Source organism: Maniola jurtina, chromosome 22 (genome assembly GCF_905333055.1).
Source record: "Maniola jurtina chromosome 22, ilManJurt1.1, whole genome shotgun sequence".
Classification (NCBI taxonomy): domain Eukaryota; kingdom Metazoa; phylum Arthropoda; class Insecta; order Lepidoptera; family Nymphalidae; genus Maniola; species Maniola jurtina.
This window is the reverse complement of record NC_060050.1, coordinates 10,983,840-11,008,514: the sequence shown is the minus strand read 5'-3', so window position 1 is coordinate 11,008,514 and position 24,675 is coordinate 10,983,840. Positions and strand designations below refer to the sequence as shown.

The 24,675-nt window shown below is 40.7% G+C and overlaps 1 long non-coding RNA gene across 1 annotated transcript; it reads right to left on the bottom strand.

Moving 5' to 3' along the window:
- Positions 1 to 122: 122 nt before the first annotated feature.
- Positions 123 to 13,826, bottom strand: LOC123877053. The gene is made up of 3 exons (XR_006798481.1): positions 13,399 to 13,826; positions 1,486 to 2,502; positions 123 to 320 (listed from the first exon to the last, which is right to left on the bottom strand). It is a non-coding gene; the product is annotated as an uncharacterized LOC123877053 (long non-coding RNA).
- Positions 13,827 to 24,675: the final 10,849 nt, after the last annotated feature.

Below are 24,675 nucleotides of genomic sequence, written 5' to 3'. Positions count from 1 at the left end.
AAGTGGGGTATCATATGAAAGGGCTTAACCTGTAGATTCTAAAACAGATTTTTATTTATTTTTATGCATGATAGTGTTTGATATATCGTGCAAAATGTCGGAAAAAATACCCGAGTGCGGGACCCTCGGTGCGCGAGTCTGACTAGCACTTAGCCGGTTTTTTGTAAACTTCCGCAAAGTTTCGCAACTTTTCGCAGTCTATTCGAAGTTCGCAGTCGACTTCTGGCGGGGAACGCCACGAAGCACGAACACGAGCGAAGCCGCGAAACCCGCGGCGCACGCAAGTTTCCGTAGACGTTGAATCTTCATCTTCATTTGTGCTGAAATAGACAAAAGAATCATTATGCAGCGCTAGTCAAAAGACTCACATACTTTGGTCATTTATAGGAATTACTGATCGAAACCAGTATTAGCACCTTTGGAATTTCACTGCAAAGAGCAACCGCCGAGTTTATTACTAGTTCTTGTCGGTAGGAAGTGCATTCAAAACCAGGTGGTAGATTCATTTGGTGAAGTTTATTTGAATTAAAAATATTTCTATCCAGTCTATCCATAACCAAAAAATTCTTGAAAGGCCGGCAACACATTGGTGATTCCTCTGGTACTGCAAAAGTTCCTGGGCGGCGGTAATCACTTACCGCCTGCCCGTTTTCTCGCTATTTTTATTTAAAAAAAAAACAAATGTCATTGAAAAGTGTAAGAGATATAGAAGAAGTAGTTTTCACTAAGACAAGAGATGAGACTTTTTGCTAATAATCTCATTTTAAACCGACTTCGAAAAAAGGAGGAGGTTCTCAATTCGTCGGATTTTTTTAAAAGTCAGTTAATAAACTTATGTGCCGGCAGTTACAGTGGGCGCAGACCCTAAAGGGTAACGCGCGGGAAACAAAACTTTCACGAGTCGTTAAACTTGAACGTAATTTATAACTACACTTGATAACGTCGAGTACTCTATATTCGTTTTATGAGTATCGACTAATCGACTTTTTGTTTGTAAACTTTTGACAGGCTGAACTATACTTACTGTATCCGCTGTAAGAAGTTTGGTATAGCGCTCTCTGTTACGTAATCCCATACAAATAATAGAGACAAAAATCTCAGTGGGCGTTAACCATTTTGAGCCACTAACCAATCACAAATATGTTTTAAAAACATTCGAAATTCAATTCGAAAACAGTTTCGTTTGTAATTAATTGGTTAGAGGCTCTCTATTACGTAATCCATACAAATAACTGACAAAAATCTCAGTGGGCGATAAGCATTTTGAGTCACCAACCAATTACAAACATGTTTTGCAACCAATCACTATGAAGAAAAATATTTTCACCAAATGAATAATACCCATTCTTTACTAGATGTACCGATAAGCGTCACGGAAGCGACTTTTTGTCGTACGACATGTCGTTAATGTAAACTCACGCTAATTTATTGTAGGCAATTGATAACGAACTCGACTTTCGTTTTATAGAAAACAAAAAACCTCACCTCTTCCGCTCGTCCAATGAAAGCCAATATGGCGGTTACTCCCTCTTCTCTCTCGCTCGCACACGCGTGATGAATAACTCCGTCCTGCTCTCGCGGGGAACTTGACAATTGAATGTTTCACCAAAGGGTTGCCACGTTGAAGATTTTTTCCTGCCAACTATGCCAAAACAAGCTTTTAATTATTCTTTTGTTTTTATGATTTAAATTCCGTGAGGAAATCTGTATGCCTGAAATTTCTCCATAATGTCTTCAAAGATGTGTGAAGTCTGCCAATCCGCACTTAGCTAAAGCGTGGTGAACCATGGCCTAACTAAACCCTTCTCATTCTGAAAGGAGGCCCGTGCTCAGTAGTTGGACGGCGATAGTTTGAGATGACGATGATATTTTTTATTATTGTAGTTTGTACTATGTAATTTTCCGATCGAAACCAATTTTGAAAATTCTTTCACCTGTAGAAAGCTACATTATTTCCGAGTAACATAAGCTATATTTTATTTTCAAAAAAATTAGAGATCCTTGTGAAAATGAGCATGTCTGTAGGACTACAGATGACCGATGGACTCGATTGCTACTGGAATGGAGGCAACGTAGCGGAAGGAGAAACGTTGGAAGACAACCATCCTGTGCTATAAGACCTACCTACCTACCAAATTTCACGATTCTAGTCTAGGTCAACAGGAAGTACCCTATAGGTTTCTTGACAGACAGACAGACAACAAACAAAAATCCATCCTATAAGGGTTCCGTTTTCCTTTTGAGGTACGGAACCCTAAAAAGGCGTGAATACGTTAGTTTCAACATATCAATATAAAGCTGAAACTGCTAGGTCTGGAAGCTTGAGATTTTTCCATGTAGATTTTCTCGATACCGTCGATCTCACTAAGGATTTTTAGAAATTTCCGCACGTGCAAAGCCTGGGCGGCATAACTAGTAGATGAATAAGTTCTGTTATGAACTTTATTCATTACAACGAAGATGGTGGTGGTGATAGAGTTGTCTTGCTCATGCCATAGAACCCTGAAAAAGATGTGAAACATTATTATTAAAAAATTTAATACCTAATTAAACTTAAATCTGATAAAACTGTAGATTTACGAATATATCAAGCTATATTATAGATATATTGGAAACTTTTACAACAAGCCTACCAAACCTACGTTGGAATCGTCAAAAGAATATACAAATGAAGCCCACTATACGAAACTTGGCGGAAACAAACCAGCAAAAATGTTGATATTCATCATAAATCGTTTATTTGGGAGAAGAAAATTCTCGTCGATTTTTGATTCCTTGGACGAGAATTGATCTAAAACCTAAATACTACCCACCCTGAATAATACCTGTCGCCCCCGAAACAGCCGATCAGGGGCCATTGGGAATAAACCCCAACGGGGACAAATGGGAATAACACAGTAGACTATGCGCTTCGTGTGCACGATACATGCGCGTGCGCAGGTTTCCACGCTAGATTGAAAAAGCACAGAAAAGGGGAAAGTTTTCTTCACAGGCAACCCCGGTAACTGATCTAATTAATTCTCGAGTGCACGCAAGCATTATTATGAAAAGACAGTTATGTGGCAGTTACTCGTTCGTTACATAGTTAGTAAATAGTAGGGGAGGCACGGACCTTGACACGGAATTACTGGAGCGTCCATGTTTCACTTTTAACTGCACGTGTTAACTTAAAAGATGAAGAAAGGTAGTTACAACTTACAACTTGGCCGACTTATGAGAAGTTTCCCTAGCGCACTCCTCACTGAAACGGATGTAGCTTGGAATGCTAGCAGACAGACAGGCTTTCGCATTAATAAAATATTAATATTATAAGCGTCACTCAGAAAAGCAGGTATTATTTAAATAATTGTAACGAATTATTGGAATGCCCTCCCAAAACCTACGCGAAGAACACAGATTCAACGCGTAGAGATTGTCCGAGAGTTTTAATCTAAAAGAACTAATGCTAAGTAAATAATTTAATTCGAGCGTAATTGCTATCACAACATCTAGTTATTCAGTTCATGATCCAAACATTGAAAATATGCAATAATCGTTCTGAATCTCAAAGGGAGGCTCAGCTCAAAACCTTTAGAAACCCATATTTATGCAAGTTCCCTCTTTTTGGCCTCCCAGCAACAGATAGTATGATATCGAATGAGTGAAATATCAATTTTATAAAAATATCTTCAATAAACAAATTAATAATTTTACATTATTTTGACATAGTCAGCATTTAAGTACTTTACTACTTGGTAAATCAAAGTGTATTTTATTTCCTTTTCGAGATCAAGCTTTTTAATCAAGAATCAAGATATAAATAAATTATTCAACCTCATAATATCAGTATCGAGATCACCGGAAGCCAGCAGCTACCTAGTTTTAGAATAAATAAAACAATTTACCCAAACCACTTGACGACGTCCATTGAATGTTAATTGAATTTGTTCAAAGTAATAAGAAAAAAGCAAAGCACGATACCGCAAAGCCTTAAGACTAAGGTCTTCAATCAGTGCGTCCTACCTGTGATGACGTATGGAGCAGAAACGTGGACACTGACAGTTGGCCTATCCACAAACTAAAGGTCGCTCAGCGCGCTATGGAGCGAGCTATGTTGGGTATCACTCTCAGGGATAAAATCCGGAACGAGGAAATTCGCAAAAGAACAAAATCGACCGACATAGCTCAAAGGATTAGCAAGCTGAAGTGGCAATGGGCAGAACCGACGGCCGATGGGGCAGACGTGTTCTGGAGTGGAGACCGCGTACCGGTAGGCGCAGTGTGGGACGACCTCCTGCCCGCTGGACCGATGACCTGAAGAAGGTGGCGGGGAGCGGGTGGATGAGGAAGGCGGAGGACCGTGTTTGGTGGCGCGCTCTTGGAAAGGCCTATGTCCAGCAGTGGACACATACAGGCTGATGGAATGGAATAAGAAAAAAACTTGATGTTGAATATGGCGCGAGTTCGATCACTTGACAATTGGGATGATGCCTAGCTATGTCAAACATAAATTATTTCTTAGGTTTCTTAGGAATTATTGAATAGAGGGTTTTCCAAAATTAGTAGATGAAATTAGACGGCATTCCGAACCAGTGGTAGATTATTTTGACGATTCAAAAGCACTTGTAAAAGTTTAATTGAATAAAAATAATTTGAATTTGAATTTGATGTCAAAGATGTCCACTGAATAGCTTGGATTAGGATCGGAGCTCGGATTAGTGCATTAGCAATATTCGAGTTCAGTCCTAGTTTTTTATATCTGTATTTTCACGGTCTCGGATCGAATGAGTGCGTAATCGCTCCTATAGCGCAATGACTAGAGTCTAGACCCCTATGGTAGTGGACGATGCCTTGCGGTACGATGAAGCAAGAACCAAGTCATACAATTCTTAGGCGAACTCCACGAAATATGTCATGTAGAATACCGATAAAGGCTTAGCGCCTATGTTCCAAACTTTGAAGCTTAGAATTGACCGTCTCTTTGTCACCAAAGTACAAAACAAACGGACTGTATCGCTTAGTACAAAAACTGGCCAAGTGCGAGTCGGACTCGCATACGAAGGGCTCCATACCATTGTACAAGATATTTTAATATTTTCATGTGCAACACAGCAAGTTAATGACAACAGCGCCATTTATATGTGATTTAGTAAATTAATTTGTTCGTGTTTTTTTTGTGATGTAACCACAAGTTCTGTTTTCAGATTTATTCCTTTACTTGTGCTATAAGACCCACCTACCTACAAAATTTCGTGATTCTAGGTCAACGGGAAGTACCCTACAGGTTTTCTTGACAGAAGGACAGACGGACAGACCGACAACAAAGTGCTCCGTAAGTAAGGGTTCCGTTTTTCCTTTTGAGGTACGGAACCCTAAAAGGTAAGATATAAAGTGTGTCAACGCCCAGTCCAGTTGTCGGTTGGTCATCACTATCTAAGATCAACAATGGATATCGATAGGCTGACCTCTGTTTACGTTGCGCCGGCGCATGGGGAAAATGAAGCGAGCCTTTGTGACGTTTGACGAAAATACCACGCACTTCGTTAGTAAAGCTAAGTGACTCGTTTTACAATACTACTTAAATCATGGCTCTGCTTATCATATCTCTTTAGGAAATTATCAATCAATCAATCAATCAGCCTGTTTGCGTCCACTTCTGGACATAGGCATTCCCAAGAGCGCGCCTCCGCCTTCCTCATCCACCCACTTCTCGCTATCTTCTTAAGGTCGTCAGTCCAGCGGGTTGGAGGTCGTCCCTCACTGCGCTTGCTGATACGCGGTCTCCGGAACACATCAGTGGCCATCAGTTCTGCGGCACACGTGGCCTGCCCATTTAGCTAGCTAATTCGTTGAGCTATGACGGTCCCTCTGGTTTTACGGAATTCCTAACTCCGGATTTTGTCCCTCAGAGAAATCCCCAACATAGCCCGCTCCATAACACGCTGGAGAAATATAACTGACTGGCATCTAGACTTGATATCCACTGGTCTGTTCTGGAACTTCCACATGCCACGGTCTTGCGCCGCCTGAAGCCAGCGGCTCCCTGGACACGTATGATGTCGGCTATCCAGACTTTTCTTCAAGCACTGAATTTTGGACGAGCAAATAATACTTCGAAGCTTCCCGAACGCTGCCCAACCGAGTTGGATTTAAGCTACATACATACCTAGTAATTGGATATAAAACTCGTTTATTTTTACCGTTTAGGCGCAGCACGATCTCGTTCCCTCAGAGAGATCCCCAACATAGCCTGTTCCATAGCACGCTGGAGAAATATAACTGACTGGAATCTAGATTTGATATCCACTGGTCTCTTCTGGAACTTCCACACGCCAGCGCCTCCCCGCGACACGTATGATGTCGGCTATCCAGACTTGTGTTCAAGCACTAAATTTTGGACGAGAAGATAATACTTCGAAGCTTCCCGACCGAGTTGGATTTAAGCTACATACATACCTAGTAATTGGATATAAAACTCGTTTATTTAACCGTTTAGGCGCAGCATGATCTCACTCCCTCAGAGAGATCCCCAACATAGCGTGTTCCATAGCACGCTGGAGAAATGTCTCCATAATATGGACTGGAATCTAGATTTGATATCCACTGGTCTCTTCTGGAACTTCCACACGCCAGCGCCTCCCTGCGACACGTATGATGTCGGCTATCCAGACTTGTGTTCAAGCACTAAATTTTGGACAAGCAGATAATACTTCGAAGCTTCCCGACCGAGTTGGATTTAAGCTACATACATACCTAGTAATTGGATATAAAACTCGTTTATTTTACCGTTTAGGCGCAGCACGATCTCACTCCCTCAGAGAGATCCCCAACATAGCGTGTTCCATAGCAAGCTGGAGAAATGTCTCCATAATATGGACTGGAATCTAGATTTGATATCCACTGGTCTCTTCTGGAACTTCCACACGCCAGCGCCTCCCCGCGACACGTATGATGTCGGCTATCCAGACTTGTGTTCAAGCACTAAATTTTGGACAAGCAGATAATACTTCGAAGCTTCCCGACCGAGTTGGATTTAAGCTACATACATACCTAGTAATTGGATATAAAACTCGTTTATTTAACCGTTTAGGCGCAGCATGATCTCACTCCCTCAGAGAGATCCCCAACATAGCGTGTTCCATAGCACGCTGGAGAAATGTCTCCATAATATGGACTGGAATCTAGATTTGATATCCACTGGTCTCTTCTGGGACTTCCACACGCCAGCGCCCCCCTGCGACACGTATGATGTCGGCTATCCAGACTTGTGTTCAAGCACTAAATTTTGGACGAGCAGATAATACTTCGAAGCTTCCCGACCGAGTTAGATTTAAGCTACATACATACCTAGTAATTGGATATAAAACTCGTTTATTTTACCGTTTAGGCGCAGCACGATCTCGCTCGGATAAGTTTAGGTATGTAGGTACCGCAAGTCGGACACGACAGCTGTTCGCTGTGCATGCAGCCACACGGCGAACCATAACGGTTGTTACTTCTTACTTCTTAACCTCGCGACTCGCGGTCTTGCTTGCCCGGTGAATCATCTTTCCGCCTGATTCACGGCTTTGTAGTTTGTACTATAGTTTACTGAAGTGAATGCTAACAGCTAAGGTGCATTCACATAAGTGGTTGCATATCTGCCAGTTTTGAATGAATAAAATTTCTTCAATGGTACGACTCTACTATCTGGTTTGGGCAAATATTGCGAAAATCAACTGGCCACACTGACGAATGTTTGGCGAATTTTTAATTAAGTTTGGCAAATCAGCCAGCCGACAGACGAATAGTCCTCTGTGTATTGTATAGGATAGGTAATATCCCGGAAAAATAAAGAATTCCAGTGGAATTTTCATAAAAACTGATATTCGCGCCATTTGGAATTGCGCGAATGTGTGGTAGGTAGGATACGATTGGCACGGGCCCACACAACTCACGATATCACGAACCCTTTGTCGCATCCCAATCGCGATAGTGGAGCCGAAGCATGACTTCTGTCTCTTGTTCCGGTTTCGTCAGTATCGCCGCGTGAACCGTCTTCAGTAGCCGCGCCAGAGTGTCCGAAATGATTCGTGCTCGGGGCCCCCTCATCACACTAATATTATAAAGGGGAAAGTTTGTGTGTGTGTGTGTGTGTGTGTGTGTGTATGTTTGTTTCTCCTTTACGCAAAAACTACTGAACGGATTGGCCTGAAATTTAGAATGGAGATAGATTATTCCCTGGATTCGCACATAGGCTAATTTTTATCTCGGAAAGTTCAGGAGTTCCCACGGGATTTTTAAAAACCTACATTTACACAAATGAAGTCACGGGCATCAGCTAGTAGCTGCTAAATCTGTATCGTGTATGTCTCAATGTGGCAAAGCCCTTACAAGTTAAGTTATTCAATACGTATGGGTACACGCCAGAACAATACGCGGGAATGCGTGAGCTAATTGCGTAAGTTAAATCTACTTTGGAGAACAAAAAGAGCGACTGTTGCAATGTTTTGTTTATTATAATACTAGCTGATGCCCGCAGCTTCGCCCGCGTGGATTGGTCAGATCCCCTGCAGCATCAGGATTGAGGAGTTGGACTCCAAATTTTTTATGAAACAATGTCGCAAAGTTCCTCTATCGATTAAAAAAGAAATGACGCAAATCGGTTCAGAAATCTCGGAGATTTCGGTGTACATAGGTAGAAAAACACAACTCCCTTTTTGAAAGTCGGTTAAAAAAGTAGCCTATGTTACTCCCTGGTCAATTATCTACTTGTCTGTGAAAATCCCGTCAGAATCAGTTCAGCCGTTCCGAAGATTACCCTTTTCAAACAGACAGACAGACAGACAGACAGACAGACAAAAATTTTAAAAACGTGTGATTCGGTGTTGGTATCGTTCAAATAACCATATGTGCTTAATATGAGGTAGTTATTTCGAAATTACAGACAGACACTCCAATTTTATTTATTAGTATATAGATATCAGTCTGCGGAGTGTGGACACCCACAGCTGGGCATAGTCCTTCTTCAGTTAGCGCCGCGTCTCGCCACCCCCCACCATCCAGCGATTTCGCGTTCCGGTACGACATCGGGTAGATTAAACCACACGATTTTATAAAATTGTGTCGGGAAGATTTTTATTATAGAGCTTTTAATTTAGGGCATTAAGCTGCTAACTACAGTAACTCTAGCTTCTACTTTCAGCAAAGGTTGCCTGGTAGAGATTGCTCTAAGCAATAAGGCCGCCATTGCACACAATTGTTTTTTCTGTTTTCTTCTTTCTGTGTTGTTCCTTTACATGTGTTTTATGTGCAATAAATAAATAAATAAAAATAAAATCGTTTTATTGCAGGTTAGGGACCCATAGAAACAGTAAAAAATACAAAATATAATATAAAAATTAAAATTAAAATAGCTTAATATAAAAATTAAAATGCAATAAAGACGTCTATCTATCTATCTATCTATCTATCTATCTACAGTCAAAATCTGATAAAACAACATTGAATTCTATGAATCTATGGTTATTAGGTGGCAAAAGGCAGTAGTTGTAATACCTAACCTGTTTGCATTTTGGATATCATAACTGATACAAAATTATAAATGTTGTTTTAAAGTTTTTAAACGTTTTTCACAGTAGGTACTTAAAATACCTCGATAAAAGATGGCGGCCTCAAAACAGCTCTTCCGTTTGGTGTTTTAGATTTTTCTAAAAATATGTAGTTTCAAAATTACGGGAGCTCAAAGATTTTAAGACCGCGTTACTTTGAAACCGAATATTTTAACAGAAATCTAGAAAACCACAGGCATAGATATTAGTTTCTAGAATATGTCTGCAAAATTTCATGGACTTTGTTTGCTAAATATTCAAACGAAATTGGTACTGCGTTTGTATGGAGCGAGTGACGGAGAGACCCCTCCTAAATTAAAATACTTAGGTATTTTAAACAGCTGTTTGTGGAAGCTCGCCGCAACTTCAAATGACCTTCAGTGGCAAGTTTTTGGCGCTTCGGCGAGCTTATATGACGAAATATGCTAGTCGAACTTTTGTTAGCGTTTCAAATGTCCTTCGATTTAGGCTGGGCGCACATTGTGGCTTATTTTATTGTACATCATCTGAGCTATAAAAAGTTCAAGATCCCAGGGATCCCAAAGATATGTAACGTTGAATTTGAGCTTTTAATACAAAGCGGTTAAATTCTATTTTTAATCGACTTCCAAAAAAGGAGGAGGTTCTCAATTCGTCGGGATCTTTTTTTTTTTTTATGTATGTTCCCCGATTACTCAAAGACCCCTGGACCGATTTGGAATTTTTTTTTTTGTTTGAAAGGGTATACTGTGCAGGTGGTCCCATATAAATTTGGTGAAGATCTGATGAATATCTTCGGAGATGGAGAACAGAACTCCTCAATGGATAAGAGCAAATTGCTCGCGATCACTGTAATAGCTTAGTAAACAGTAGGGTTTTAACTGGGCATAGCATATTATAGTACAGTGGGGCCACTAAAAATTGTGAAATAAAAAATTTTCAAAAGAAAAATAAAACCGACTTCAAAAACCAAAAAGACTTAAAAAGTAGAAAATAATTACCTTAATAGCGAGCAAATAAGCAGGCAGGTTGCCTGGGCCCTCATAAGATTGTACCTACATCATAACATCAACGTGGATAGTATTCGAATACCGAAACAAGCTTTAGCTTTAAGTAAAGTAAAAAATAAAACCGACTTCAAAAACCAAAAAGACTAAAAAGTAGAAAATAATTTTTTTTTTTTTAGCTACACATGTAATGTACCTAGGTATGAAGTCGAGCGAGCATATTAAAACAAAATTAGAAATCCAAGAGTGAAGCTCACTGCAGGCAACCTGCCTGCTTGTTTGCTCGCTATTTAGGTATGTTGCAGAAAAAGTCACTCAGAAAAGCAGGTAATATTTTTATCTAATTATTGGAATGTTCTCCCAAAACCTACGCGAAGACACAGGTTCAACTCGTAGAGGTTAATGTGCGGCCAGCCTAAGCCAAGTTTTTGGCACTTCGGCGGGCGTTTATAAGCTAAAGCATACACGTTGTAGGTATGCGATACAATTTCGCGAACCGGTCTACCTGCATCGTGGCGACCGCTGTGTACAACGATTCAGTCAACCCGTAGCGAAAATGTTCCACACTACGTATTGTATGTTACGACTTACAAGTACTGTAGGTACTTTACAGTACGTTCAGCATTAACAGTGCACGGGGAATGCTAAGCCCATGACAAAATTCGACAAGTTTGCAAGACATGAAGAAGAGCGCGCCACCAAACACGGTCCTCCGCCTTCCTCATCCACCCGCTCCCCGCTACCTTCTTCAGGTCATTGGTCCAGCGGGCAGGAGGTCGTCCCACACTGCGCTTACCGGTACGCGGTCTCCACTCCAGAACACGTCTGCCCCATCGGCCGTCGCGTCGGTTCTGCGACAGACATCGCCTGCCCATTGCCACTTCAGCTTGCTAATCCTTTGAGCTATGTCGGTCACTTTTGTTCTCCTGCGAATTTCCTCGTTCCGGATTTTATCCCTGAGAGTAATAACCCAACATAGCTCGCTCCATAGCGCGCTGAGCGACTTTTAGTTTGTGGACGAGACCAACTGTCAGTGTCCACGTTTCCGCTCCATACGTCATCACAGGTAGGACACACTCATTGAAGACCGTCTTAAGGCTTTGCGGTATCGACAATTCGAAGACCTGACGTAGCTTTGAAAATGCTGCCCAGCCCAGCTGGATTCTTCTGTCAGCCTCCTTGTCGAAGTTAAGATAATGGAGCCGTACCAGAATAATTTGTTACCAGAATGTATGGCCAAGTTTGTGAAGAAAAGTGTAGATTTTCCGAATGCCGAATATTTGCCGAATCTCGATTAGTTAGTGAAGTCGTAGGTACCATAATGGAAAGTGGAAACGCGGCTTTAACTAAACTCTAAGGTTAAAATCTATAGCGCGCACTTTGACTTTGCTTACACTTAAGTTTCAGTTAAAACGAGATAGATTTACGCCAACGGTATAACGCTGTCTCGTTTTAACAGTGTCTTAAGTCTGAGCAAAGTCTATAGATTTCGACTGTACCTAAACTTTGACAGGTCCAAACGAGTTCATAATCGCAAACCAACGCAACGCCAACTGCAAGATAATGACGTCACTCAAAACGCGCGCGTATAGGTACAAGCGAATGCACCTACCTATCTATATTCTTGGTCAAAATTATTTACTTTATAACCAAATAACGACATGGCTACGTTAGGTTAAGATATCGAGCTAATTTTCCATAGTAATCATTTAGTAGGAAATACATTTGAATCACAAAAAAAATGTCAACTCTATCCGAAGACTGTGCAAAGTTAAAAATTCCCGGGCAATGTCGAAATTGCACATGCTGCGATCTTGTGCCGTAACATTAAATGAATCACGAAGTAAAAACCAAACTTTCTTAAAAGTTTCAGCTTAAAACTTTTAGTCACAACATGAGTCAGACATAAAAGGCTTTTCCAAGTTTCACCTAAATACTTTACCTCCCCTATCTTTTTACCTACTCTTCAATACAGGAATGCATCAAAAGTTAACCGGACCTTGCTCTTCTTTAAATATTATCATATTTTCGCATGTGTTCTATAACCATTTTAATAATAGGTAGGTATTTAAAATGCCTTACTAATAACACCCGTTTTAAGATTATTGATTACTAGATGATGCCCGCGACTTTGTCCGCGTGGATATGTTTACAAATCTCACGGAAACCATGCATTTTTACGGGATAAAAATTAAAAAGTACCCTATGTGTTAATACAAGTATAGTGAATAGCTATGTTCATTCCAAATAGCCAAATCCGTCCAGTAGTTTTTAGCGTGAAAGAGTAACAAACATACACAGACAACCTTTCGCCTTTATAATGTTAGTGTGATCTATAAGTGTACCTATTTAGGTATCTAGGCCTAGGTTAATCTTCGAAACGGATGAACAGATTTTGGCAGAACTTTCGCTGTCAAGCAGAGGGCTATAATAGGTATGAGAGACTAAAGACTAAGGAGTGATCTAGCCTAGCTTTTAAACCGAGAAAACAAAGTGATTTGAATTCAGGAGCTTGTAACGATAACAAAGAACTTTCTCAAAAGTTTCATACAAGAACTTTAAAGTCACAAAGGCTTGCATTTGACAATTCAAAAATAGGTTGGTAGGTACTTACTACTTGTAAAAGTTTACTAATAGACAGTATTTTTATTCTACTTAGGTATTTAAAAAGTTGACTTAAAACTTGCCTCACAAAGACTTTTAAAAGCTTATGTTACCTACCTACCACTTACTGTTCGTTATGCATTTCACGAGGAATTTAAGTTTTAAGTGTAAATGATAAGCCATATGTATCATGTGTAAATGTTAAACAGTGAGTTATAGACTTATAGTGTTCATGTTACCTGGTTTGCAAGATGCCACGTGCAAGTGTCTCGGGGTAACAGGCAACTCGGCGAAGTAAAGTCAACACAAAGCCAACAGCCCAACACTCACAGTGGCCGCATGCAGGCCGGGATTGGTGCAATTTGATAGCTAACACAACGGTTACACCGAATCACGCCCTATGCGTGGCCACAGCAGTGAACGACCGAGACCGGCTAACGGGATCGCGGCCGCGGATGCTGTCTTGTAGCATAGCGGTCTGCGAAGGCCGGGCCCGCTTGGATAGGCCGGGACTGGTGCAATATCGACTGGCACGGAATATAGCACCGGTCACAGCCCAGCCACGCGGGCCAGCGAGAACAAAGGCGCCACGCTGCCGCACCCGCAGTACTTCCATAAACTTCATGAACTCGCGAACGGTATACGAGAGCGCAGAGTACGTATTGCGCGCGCGACGGTCGGAGCCGGAGTGCGGCGGCGCGGGGAAGGCGACGCGCGCGCAGCTGTCGCACCCCCTCCCCCTCCACACACCCCGCCGGCCCTTTATCGTTCTGGGAAATGGTTCCTTAACTTCCCGGCTGAGTTGTACGATACAAAATACTCCTCTTTCCGTGGGAAAATTTTCCAAGTCCACACTCCACACGAGCTAGTAAAAGTTGCACTCCTTGACACGCTATGGCGTTATTGACGTGTCGTGACGTTGTAAATACTTTATCGGAGCTTTTCGCGTTGATCACCTCGAAAGTGTACACTTATGTACAAGGTTGTTACTTGCTCTAGATCATGAATGACTTGTAAAAATGCCTATTTATCGTAAAGGTGGTCGACCTTATAAGTCAAGACTGTCTTGTGTCTAGTAATATTTTAATCGAGCGAGAAGGAAAATTAAGCAAATGTAATAAATAGGTAATAGGTAGGTATGCCCCATTTATGACTTCAAGTTACACACACGATCATTCAATTCACATGATCATTTACTTAGACACTTATTTTACTTTTAAAAGACCTCATAAACTACATAGATTTTTATAAAGTGCATTAAGTAGGTACCTATGTGAGATTATTTTAAAGATGATGCCCAAATGATGCTTCATTTTCAATCAAAATTTCATGTTCAATTCCGTGTTCCATTGCACAAGAAATAACACTTTTTCTTTTTGTTTTCCACAAATTCACAATTTTCAGATTTTTTATCTTCCCTATAGTTGTGTTTTAGTTATGTAAGTAGCTACCTACCATATAAGTTTTGATTCCCTTGACAGACAGAACAGACAGGGTATTCTATAAGGGTTCCTTTTTCCTCTGGAGATACGAAACCCTAAAAGCAATTCTTAGTAGCATATAATAAACTTTTGAAGACAATTTTTTTCCAAAAAATTAGGCAAATTGATCTCCCGCCCTGGCAACCCCAAACGGATCGTTGATCATCTCGTCCTACCTGGCTGTGCCGAAACACAGAGCACTCAAGATCCAGAGAGTTCCAAGGATCTTTTCTATAACAAAAACAACAAATACCACGTGGTGAATATTGGTGACACAATATTGAATGAATTTAGAATAATCTAATATTTTCCTGCTGTGTAGTGTGTTTGTCCTTTTATCGTACCTACTTACCTACCTATCTATACTAATAAATAAAATTGGAGTGTCTGTCTGTAGGTAATTTCGAAATAAATACCACATATTAAGGTCATATGGTTATTTGAACGATACCATAACTGAATCACACGTTTTTAAAATTTTTGTCTGTCTGTCTGTCTGTCTGTTTGAAAAGGCTAATCTTCGGAACGGCTGAACCGATTTTAACGGGATTTTCACATACAAGTAGAGGATTGACCAGGGTGTAACATAGGCTACTTTTTTAACCGACTTTCAAGAAGGGACTTGTGTTTTTCTACCTATGTACACCGAAATCTCCGAGATTTCTGAACCGATTTGCGTCATTTCTTTTTTAATCAATAGAGGAACTTTGCGACATTGTTTCATAAAAAATTTGGATTCCAACTCTTCAATCCTGATGCTGCAGGGGATCTGACCAATCCACGCGGGCGAAGCTGCGGGCATCAGCTAGTTGTAAATACAAAATACATATTGAATACCCCTAGGAAAGTACCTATTTCGGTTGGTATAGGTAGGTAGGTAGTTATAGATTAGACTATTATAATAATAATATATTCAGCAGTGGTTGTAAGAAGCACAGGAAGAAGGTAAATACTTAGTTGCCAAAAAAAGAAGAATATATTATGGGATCTGGTATCTGGGTAGGTATATGAAATGAATAGAACTTAGAAGATAGGTCAAACACTAGGAAAACGTAATAATGGTACAAGGGTAGGTATATAGGTAAGAAAAACTACTTAAAAACCGAAAAACTAACGGACTAGGGACGAAAAAATTGAACGTCAAAACTCAAAATTATATTTTAACACAAGTGGTACTAAGGTAAAGTAAGTGACATTTCGATAAGTAAATGACTTGATTAAGTAACGCGAACGTAAGTAACATTAAAAACAAATAACATAATTGTTTACCTACTTACTCACTTAACACGTCAAGTAAAACAATGTCATTTGTAATAGGAGGGCACTTAAGATATTTTTTGTTGATAATGGTAAAGCCGGTCGCACATTGCACATTTAGGGTGACTAATCAACATCGAGCTATGCTACGCTGTACTGTGCTAAGCTAACTTCCTATTGCTATGTTTTTTTCTACAAACAACATCGAGCTGCGCGGTGGGTTTCATCGAGATGAATCTAATGAGGTACTCAAAATTGGTTGAGTCTGTCTGTCCGTCTATCCGTCCGTCCGTCCCATCGTCCGTCCGTCCGTCCGTAGCTTGCGTCCCCTTATAATTGACATAGGCCACTTTTTATTTCGGAAAATCAAATTCGCGTGGATTTAGGTTTTTAAAGTTACTACGGCATCTTCAAAAACCTAAATCCACGCGGATGAAGTTGCGGGCAGCCTCTAATTTTACGTAATTTAATCTCGATCTAAAAAAAACAGAGATAGGTAGTACTATAATATTATCCCTGCAAGCTGCAAGACGCCACTGAGTAGCCAGTGTGCAGTCAGCCTTACTATACGGGAGAAAACTTTATCTTTAACAAGGGCATAACTTTAACAACTTTTACTTATGAAATCACAACTTTCTAGAGAGCTTTGCGTAACCCCCCGTCCACACACTGCCCGTGTGGCATGGGAAGGAGCGAGGAACGGAGGCAGAGACGTAGGCTGAAATCTATAAAGCGCTCTTTGACTTTGCTCTGACTTAAGATTGAGTTAAAACGAGACAGATTTATGTGAGAGACATAGTGTGATATGTGTGTCTCGTTTTAACTCTGTCTTAAGTCTAAGCAAAGACAGAGCGCGCTCTATAGATCTCACCCGTAGTGTGGCCGCGTTACTCGCATGTTCCTCGTTCATGCCCATCGCTCCCGATTTTGTCGGCAAGTATGCAATAGCGCGCACGCTGCCACAGTTTCGACTACCCGTTATTAGTATATTATCTCTAGTTTCGACGTCCATCGCGTTGCAAAGGCAAGTGACCAAGTGCGGCGGCGGCGTCGCGATTAATTGCGCGAGTAAAGCAGTGTGTGGACGGGGGGTTATGCTTTATTTAAGGTGAAGTTCACGAACCTTTCGCCTATTAACACAAATCTGGGATTTGTTGTGGGCCATTGCAACAGTTAAATAAAAGATTAGATTTCATTTATATTTTATACTAGCTGATACCCGCGACTTCGTTCGCGTGGATATAGGTTTTTAAAATTCCTATGGGGACTCTTTGATTTTCCGGGATAAAAAGTAGCCTATGTGCTAATCCAGGGTATTATCTATCTCCATTCCAAATTTCAGCCAAATCCGTCCAGTAGTTTTTGCGTGAAGGAGTAACAAACATACACACACACACACACACACACACACACATACAAACTTTCGCCTTTATAATATTAGTGTGACTAGCTGATGCCCCTTCTTACGCGTGGATTTTGGGTTTTAAAAATCTCGTGCGAACTCTTTTATTTTCCGGTATAAAAAGTATCCATGCAAAAAAACTAAATGACGCTTAGCCGTTGCTTCGTTGCGACGTGATCGAAGGACAAACTAATAAACCAACAAACAAACACATTTTCGCACTTGGGTAGTTGCAACTGACAAAGGTAGTGTTATGGGTTAAATGACTAGCTGATGCTTTCGACTTCATCCGCGTAGATTCAGGTTTTTTGGGAACTCCTATAAAAGTGTATTAAATATTAAAAACAATTCGTTTTAAACATGTTTTAAGTTATAACTAAATAAAAATGTTTGTCTCCTTTTAATCTGTTTCTTCCAATCCCGATAGATTCAAGGGTTTCAAGTGAGAAAACCTGCATGCCTGAGGGCATAGATATGTCCTGAGAGTTCTCCTGTTCGTCGAAGATGTGCGAAGTCTTTCAACTCGCACTTGGCAGCCGTGCTCGGTAGTGAGCCGGCGATGAGTTGACGATGATGATGAAAATATGATTTAGTATTAGAATTTATGCTTTGTGGACACTAGGAAAAAGAATTGAACGGTACGTTTAGGTACCTAAAAATAAAACTTGGGTAGATAGGTACATATGGTAGGTACGTACTAGCCTAGTACCTACCATATGTATCTATACATACATAAATACATACAGAAATATGAAGAGAATCTATTAACAAAGAAGTGCTATTTATCTTTTTAGTTATTTAGATTTTGCGTCGACGAAAACTTGTGTGCAAAAATTTCATTGGAATGGGCACTTTATGCTTTCTTAGAACCCGATGTCCCGACATGGCCTTTGAGGCGAAACGGAAACATTAATTTGAACCTTATAAGTTAAGCAAAAAGGTGTAAATTCGTATGTGGACTTGATTCCCAATTTGCAAAACCATCCAGGCCCTTTTCTTTTGTTCTAAATTGAACGAAATCCGCCGCCCGATTTAGTTGCAAAAACCGTAGCTTGCAGTATATCTATTGTATTTATAGATCTAGGCAGTTTGTAGGGTTGGCACACTTTTGTCTTGGTAAAAAGTGGCGATACCTTAGTTTCCTAGTAACCCTAGTAGGTATAGTGGTTAAGACTTCGGCCTCTTGTACGGGAGGTCCAGAGTTCGATCCCTGGCGCGTACCTCTAACTTTCGGAATTATGTATAGGTATTTTTTTTTATAACCATAAAGTACTGACAGCAGTACTTTATTAGGATTACAATCTAGCCTACGAGTAAAGCTAATAAGTAATATTATCTTAACCTAAACTTATAAAAGTACTTATATATATAAGAGTCCGTCCATTGACATATTTCTTAGTTTATCGTTAGTTATTATTTTATGACACTTTGTTCTTGTGTTCATTATATTGCACTAGCACTAAATTTTCACTTTGTTCTTTCTTGTGTTCTTTACACTGCACTAACACTATAACTACACTAGCTCAAAAGGCTTATGGAATTATGTATGTGTATTTTATTTTTAAGCAATTAAATACTGTTTCAATTGTTAAACATCGTACGGTTTACAGGCTGAGATCTCCATCATGTTCTCAAAGTTGTGTGAAGTCTGTCAATCTAGATTCTAGTACTTAGTAGTACGACTAAATCCTTCTCATTCTAACAGCAAACTCGTGCTTGTGCTCAGTAGTGGACCGACGCTGGGTTGCTGTTGCTGTACACGACAGCTAGAGATGGCCATCGGGGTGGGGACGCCCCGCACATCCGTAGATATGTACCTAAAAGAAATGACGAAGTGTCTTTGCATCTGAAAGGGATACCTAGTAGGTCGACGTCACGAACCGTTTTGCATCATCATTCCTGATACGCATGGCTGAGGTTTGTAATACTCTTCCACGATTTGTTTCCTACCAATTACAATCCGGGTATCTTTAAAACAAGAGTGAATACTGAATATGCATCTTCTAGGTAAACGCGTCCCATCTTAGGTCACATTATCACTTTCCATCAGGTATGGTGTGGTCAAGCGCTTGCCTATAACAAATTAAAAAAAAGGTAGGTATGTGACAGCCCTAAATAGGTATTTATTTCCAAAGATCGTGAATGAGCAGGTAACTAGGTACGTACTAGGTAACTGTTAAAATAACAGGTAAGCTTTAGATAAAACTGACCAAGTGCGTACCAGAACAAGCTTGGGTAGGGTTCCGTAGCCATATTATTGCTAGTGCTAAAAAAACTTGATGAAACTCATTCTAGCTTTTCCAAATGCTTATATTTTTACAGGATTTTTAAAAAACCACAATCTAACTAGTTGCGGGCGATCTCTAATCGACGAAATTGCGGGAATCTATGGTCTAACTAGGTAGGTAGTAGGCTTACTATTAAATAAGTAGGTAATCAATTGCTTATTATGAAGAGGTTTACTTTGAATGTAGGAGGTACGAATCCAGTTTCGAAAATTATTTCACCACTCTTCTCTCTTCTTTCTCGCCACACGAGAAAATATCTCGTGTGGCCGAGTTGTGGCAACGCATATCAATCGATTGTGATTGTTAAGCAACGTATAAGTACTGTAAGTACTGGATGAACCCAAGTCGGTAACTGGATGGGTGACCGACTTCAGAGGTCCGAATTTAGCCTTTTTGTTTCCTCGATACCTCGGAGGAGAATAATAACTGTAAATTAACCTAAGAGTCAAAATTTCGTTTTCTTAGTCGAGTTGTATGCGGAAGGATCTGGGGACCTACATAATTATTACCCCAAGAGAACTCCTACCATTATAGGAATAATGGAAAGGGAACACGACCCTCAGAAATGAGGATTTCGACTATAGAGAGGGAGACATAGGTACATAAAATATTAAATTTCATCCGAGTGAAGCCGGGTGTATCAGCTAGTAATATTATAAAGACCATTACGAATGTTACAAATTATCTCTTATCAGTATGTAATGGGTAGACAAAGTTCTAATCACTTTTCTAGGAACGACTTACTGTTTTAGAGAGTGCCAGTAGGTAGAGGGAAGTATGGCCTAGTTGTGCAGCATCGCCGGCTCACTACAGAGCACGGGCCTCCTCTCAGAATGAGAAGAGGTTTGGCCATAATCCATCCGCCCTGGCGAAATGCGGATTGGCAGATTTCGCACACCTTTGAGAACATTAGTTCTCTCTACTCTCTTAGAGTGTGCAGGTTTTTAGTGATGAAACCACAAATTCACGATTTTCGTTTTTTTCACCTGCCAAATTTTATGATTCCAAGAAGTACCCTTTAGGTTTTCTTGACAGACGCGACAGACAAACAGACAACAAAGTGATCCTCTACGGTTTACGTTTTTTATTTGAGGTACGGAACTCTAAAAATGAATGACGCCACCTTTCTACTTCCTGCAACTGAGATACACCATCAGCAGAAAGTTATCAAAGCCCCGTGGGCGGAGGATGTTTACGCTATGGGATTTCATGGGAACACCTTAGCCATAGGCAACTGCTGACCAACGAAACTGGATCATTATCATTACAGATTACAAATTACAATGTTACTTACTAAGAACTCGATAGCATGCCTCAGCATTGATCTCATAGCCTGCCTACAGTTCATTCAGTTATTATACGCGACAGGTCGAGATGGCAATTGGAGTGGGGACGCCGCGCACACCCGCACAGCGCCCGTGCTCGCACGTACTGGGTTAGCGCGGGCCTCATACCCCGATTGCCATCTCGCGAAGAATACCTACCTTATAGGTGTTAGGCATAGATATATCTATGGTGTTAGGCATAAGGTAGCACAATAGGTTATTTTTTAGATGAAAGAAGACATCGGAAGGAAACTTGCATGTGTAGTGACTAGTGTATGATTGAAAGTTCTCCATAAAAATTTCAAAGGGGTGTCATAATCATCTCCTTAGAATAACCACCCGAATTATCTCAAAATGAGAAGGATTTTGTCTTGGTTTTGGTCACGCTGGCCAAGTGCGAATCGGCAGACTTCACACACCTTCCAGAACATTATAGAGTGTATAGGTATTAAGAGTCTCCTCACGAAGTTTCCCAATATCCGTTCCTATGTCAATTTTTTTCACAGGTGGACCATGAAAGCTAGCAGACAGACTGACACACTCTCGCATTTATAATATTAGGTATTATATTTATTTATTGGTAAACAAGTATGGATTTCGCTCAGTAGAGTCCGTTTTCAGGGAAAAACGGAACCCTTAGGCTCAGTTTGTTAACTGTCTGTCTGTCTATCTGTCTGTCCGTCTGTCTGTTTGTAGTGTTTGTCAAAAAATAGTACCCCAACTCGAATAGAATTTCACGATTCTAGGTCCCGTTGGTCTTTGTCAAGAAACCTATAGAGTACCCCGACCCGAATAGAATTTCATGAATCTAGGTCCCGTTGGCCTAGAATCATGAAACTTGGCAAGTAGATTGATCTCATTGTAGCTTGTAGCACATGTGAAGGGAAACATCCGAAAACCGTGTATCCGCTGATTCCCAAAAAATAATATAAAAATGTATTTTTTTTTACGATGGTGCGAAACCCTTTTGTGTGCGAATCAGACTCGCACTTGGCCGGTTTTTGGAAATGATACCTAAGATAGCAGTGATCAGTAATTTGGAGCCATAAGATTATGAATTTAGCGAGGGTTGTAACTTGTACCTATCTACTACCACAGCTACAAGCGTCTACCAACCTACTTACCGTATAATGAGTGCATGGTGCCTATCAATAAGCAATAATAAACTGGCACATTATAATAACCAGTAGTCATGTTTCCTATGCAGATGGCGGTGTGGCGACTGGTGGTGTTCTGAGCGAATCAATCTTGGAACAAAGAACAAAAAGCGCGGCAAAGGTGGACGCGTGCGCGCGCAGCTGCGCCGACATCTGCCGCGATGGCCGCCCGTGCGCTCTGCTGCTATAGAAACATCCCAACACATACCTATCATAACACTAACATTAAAAAGGCGAAAGTTCGTGTGTGTGTTTGTGTGTGAGTGTGTGTGTATGTTTGTTACTCCTTCACGGAAAAACTACTGGACGGGTTTGGCTGAAAGGGATGGAGACAGATAATATCCTGACTTTTTACCCGGAAAATCAAAGAGTTCCCACGGGATTTCTTAAAACCTAAATCCACGCAGGCGAAGCTGCGGGCATCAGCTAGTGATAACATAAAGTTGAAAACAAAAATCCGACTGCGATCGTCTTAATAAACGCTGAAAAATATTTCAATTTTACTCTTGTAAGAGTAAAATTGTTTTTCTGACACTTTGTATATTTTAATGTTGTAAAATATTCATGAGCTTAGAATTTTCTCCTCTTTCATTTGACATCCAACTCGATACAATAGCAAATTATGTATTTTTTTACTTATTTTGTTTAAATCTTTGGAAGTTTCTATTCGTATTGAGTATACACCATACATCGAATATAGGTATCCAATCGTTCATTATTATGCCATTATAACCTTGGAAGAAAGCCTATTTTTTTCTTTTTTTTTCTGTTGAACAGTTGGTAAATTGTCTTTGGCTATCTTTGATTTTATGCATGGTGTAAAAATGTCATACGGACTACAAGTAAGTACATAATCTACTTTACCAAGCTACTATTACTGTAATATTTCCGTAATATAAATGCGAAAGTGTGTCTGTTTGTCTCGGAGAACACGGAAAGCCGTCGCGGCGGTCCTGCGTCTAATCTCTCTCCGTTCGTGTCGGATATCCGTTCCATCGGGCTATGAGAGTGAGGGAATAGAGAGTGCACCTGTGTTGACGCACACACTCGTGCACCATAACATTTCCCGCGTAGTTGACTAATCTCAATGGAGATTGGTTGCCATGGCTCAGATTCGGAGAACATTAGGTACTTATTATCATTAATTTTGTCATATTTGTATCATCTTCATCATCAGCCTGTGGAAGTCCACTGTTGGACATAGGCCTTCCCTAAAGAGCGCCACCACACCCGGTCCTCAGCCTTCCCCATCCAGCCACTTCCCGCCAGCCGCTTTATATCGTCAGTCCATCGCACTGGGCGTCCCACGCTAGTGCTACGTTTGCTTATACGCGGTTTCCACTCAAGAACTTTCCAGCTCATATTTGTATGGTATTTGGAAATCCTGGATTTTCCTTGTCCTGGTCATTCAAACGGCATGGCAATCCTAACCACCAAGTCAGCACATTCGTAAATTTCGTCGATAGTGATTTCGATAGTTTGGCTTGACGTTTAGCCTACACTATGCCAATATGTGTAGGTGTGGATGTAAACAATTTCACAGTTCAATACATTTGACGCCATGGGGGGGAGTGCTGGACTCCCAGAAATGATATGAGAGCAGTTGATAAGACGTTGAAACTTGAAAGTAGGTAGGTAGGTGCCTCCCTGATGACGCAGGGGTAAAACGCTGTGATCTTATTCGTGTGAGTTCCAGGGTTCGATTGGGGAATTTAGATTTTCTAAATTGTGTCTGGTCTAGTCTGGTGGGTGGATTCGGCCGTGGCTAGTTATTATACTACTGACAAAGCATTGCCGAGAAGCCATTTGGCGTTCCGGTGGCGTTTCGGCACGATGCCGCGTAAAAACCGATCCTTAGCCCACTTCCATTTTTGACTGCCTCATCAGTCATCACTTACCATCCAAGGGTTGACTTGTATCAGATCAAAAAGTATACTTATACTTAGGTAGGTACCTAATACACTTGAATTTACTAGACGATGCCCGCGACATCGCCCGCGTGGATGTGGCGTGGATTTAGATTTTTAATCCCGTTGGAACTCTTTGATTTGCCTGGATAAAAAGTACTTAGCCTATGTAAGGACATAGGGAAGGCCCTAGCAATACATTTGGACCGCGAAAAGCTTGCTAGCTGGAACGGAGAGTCAAAATAGGCACACTTTCGCATTTTGTAATTTGGGTTCGTAATCTATGTAACTATCTACCTATTTCGATTCAAATTTTGTTTACTTACTTTATTATGGAAACGAAATATAGGTTTAAATTAGGGCGCCAAAAATTAACATAAGTACTTAATTAATAATGTGCTAAAATATGTTCCCTTCCCTTTTATTTCGAGTCGTTTGTCGCTCGACAAGTTGTAACAACTCGTTGACGTGAAAAAGTGGAAGCCATAAGCATAGCTGTGATTGTGACAGGTATTTACTGCATGTAGATCAGTTACGTTTACATGCATCATGGGCCTTTTCAAAAGCGCCAGCAAACATGGTCTTCTGCCTTCCGCATTCCCTCACTTCCCGCCACCTTCTTCAGGTCATCCGTTTAGCGAGCTGGACTCACAGGAAATCGTCCTGCAACGCGCGTACTGATACACGGTCTTCCAAAAC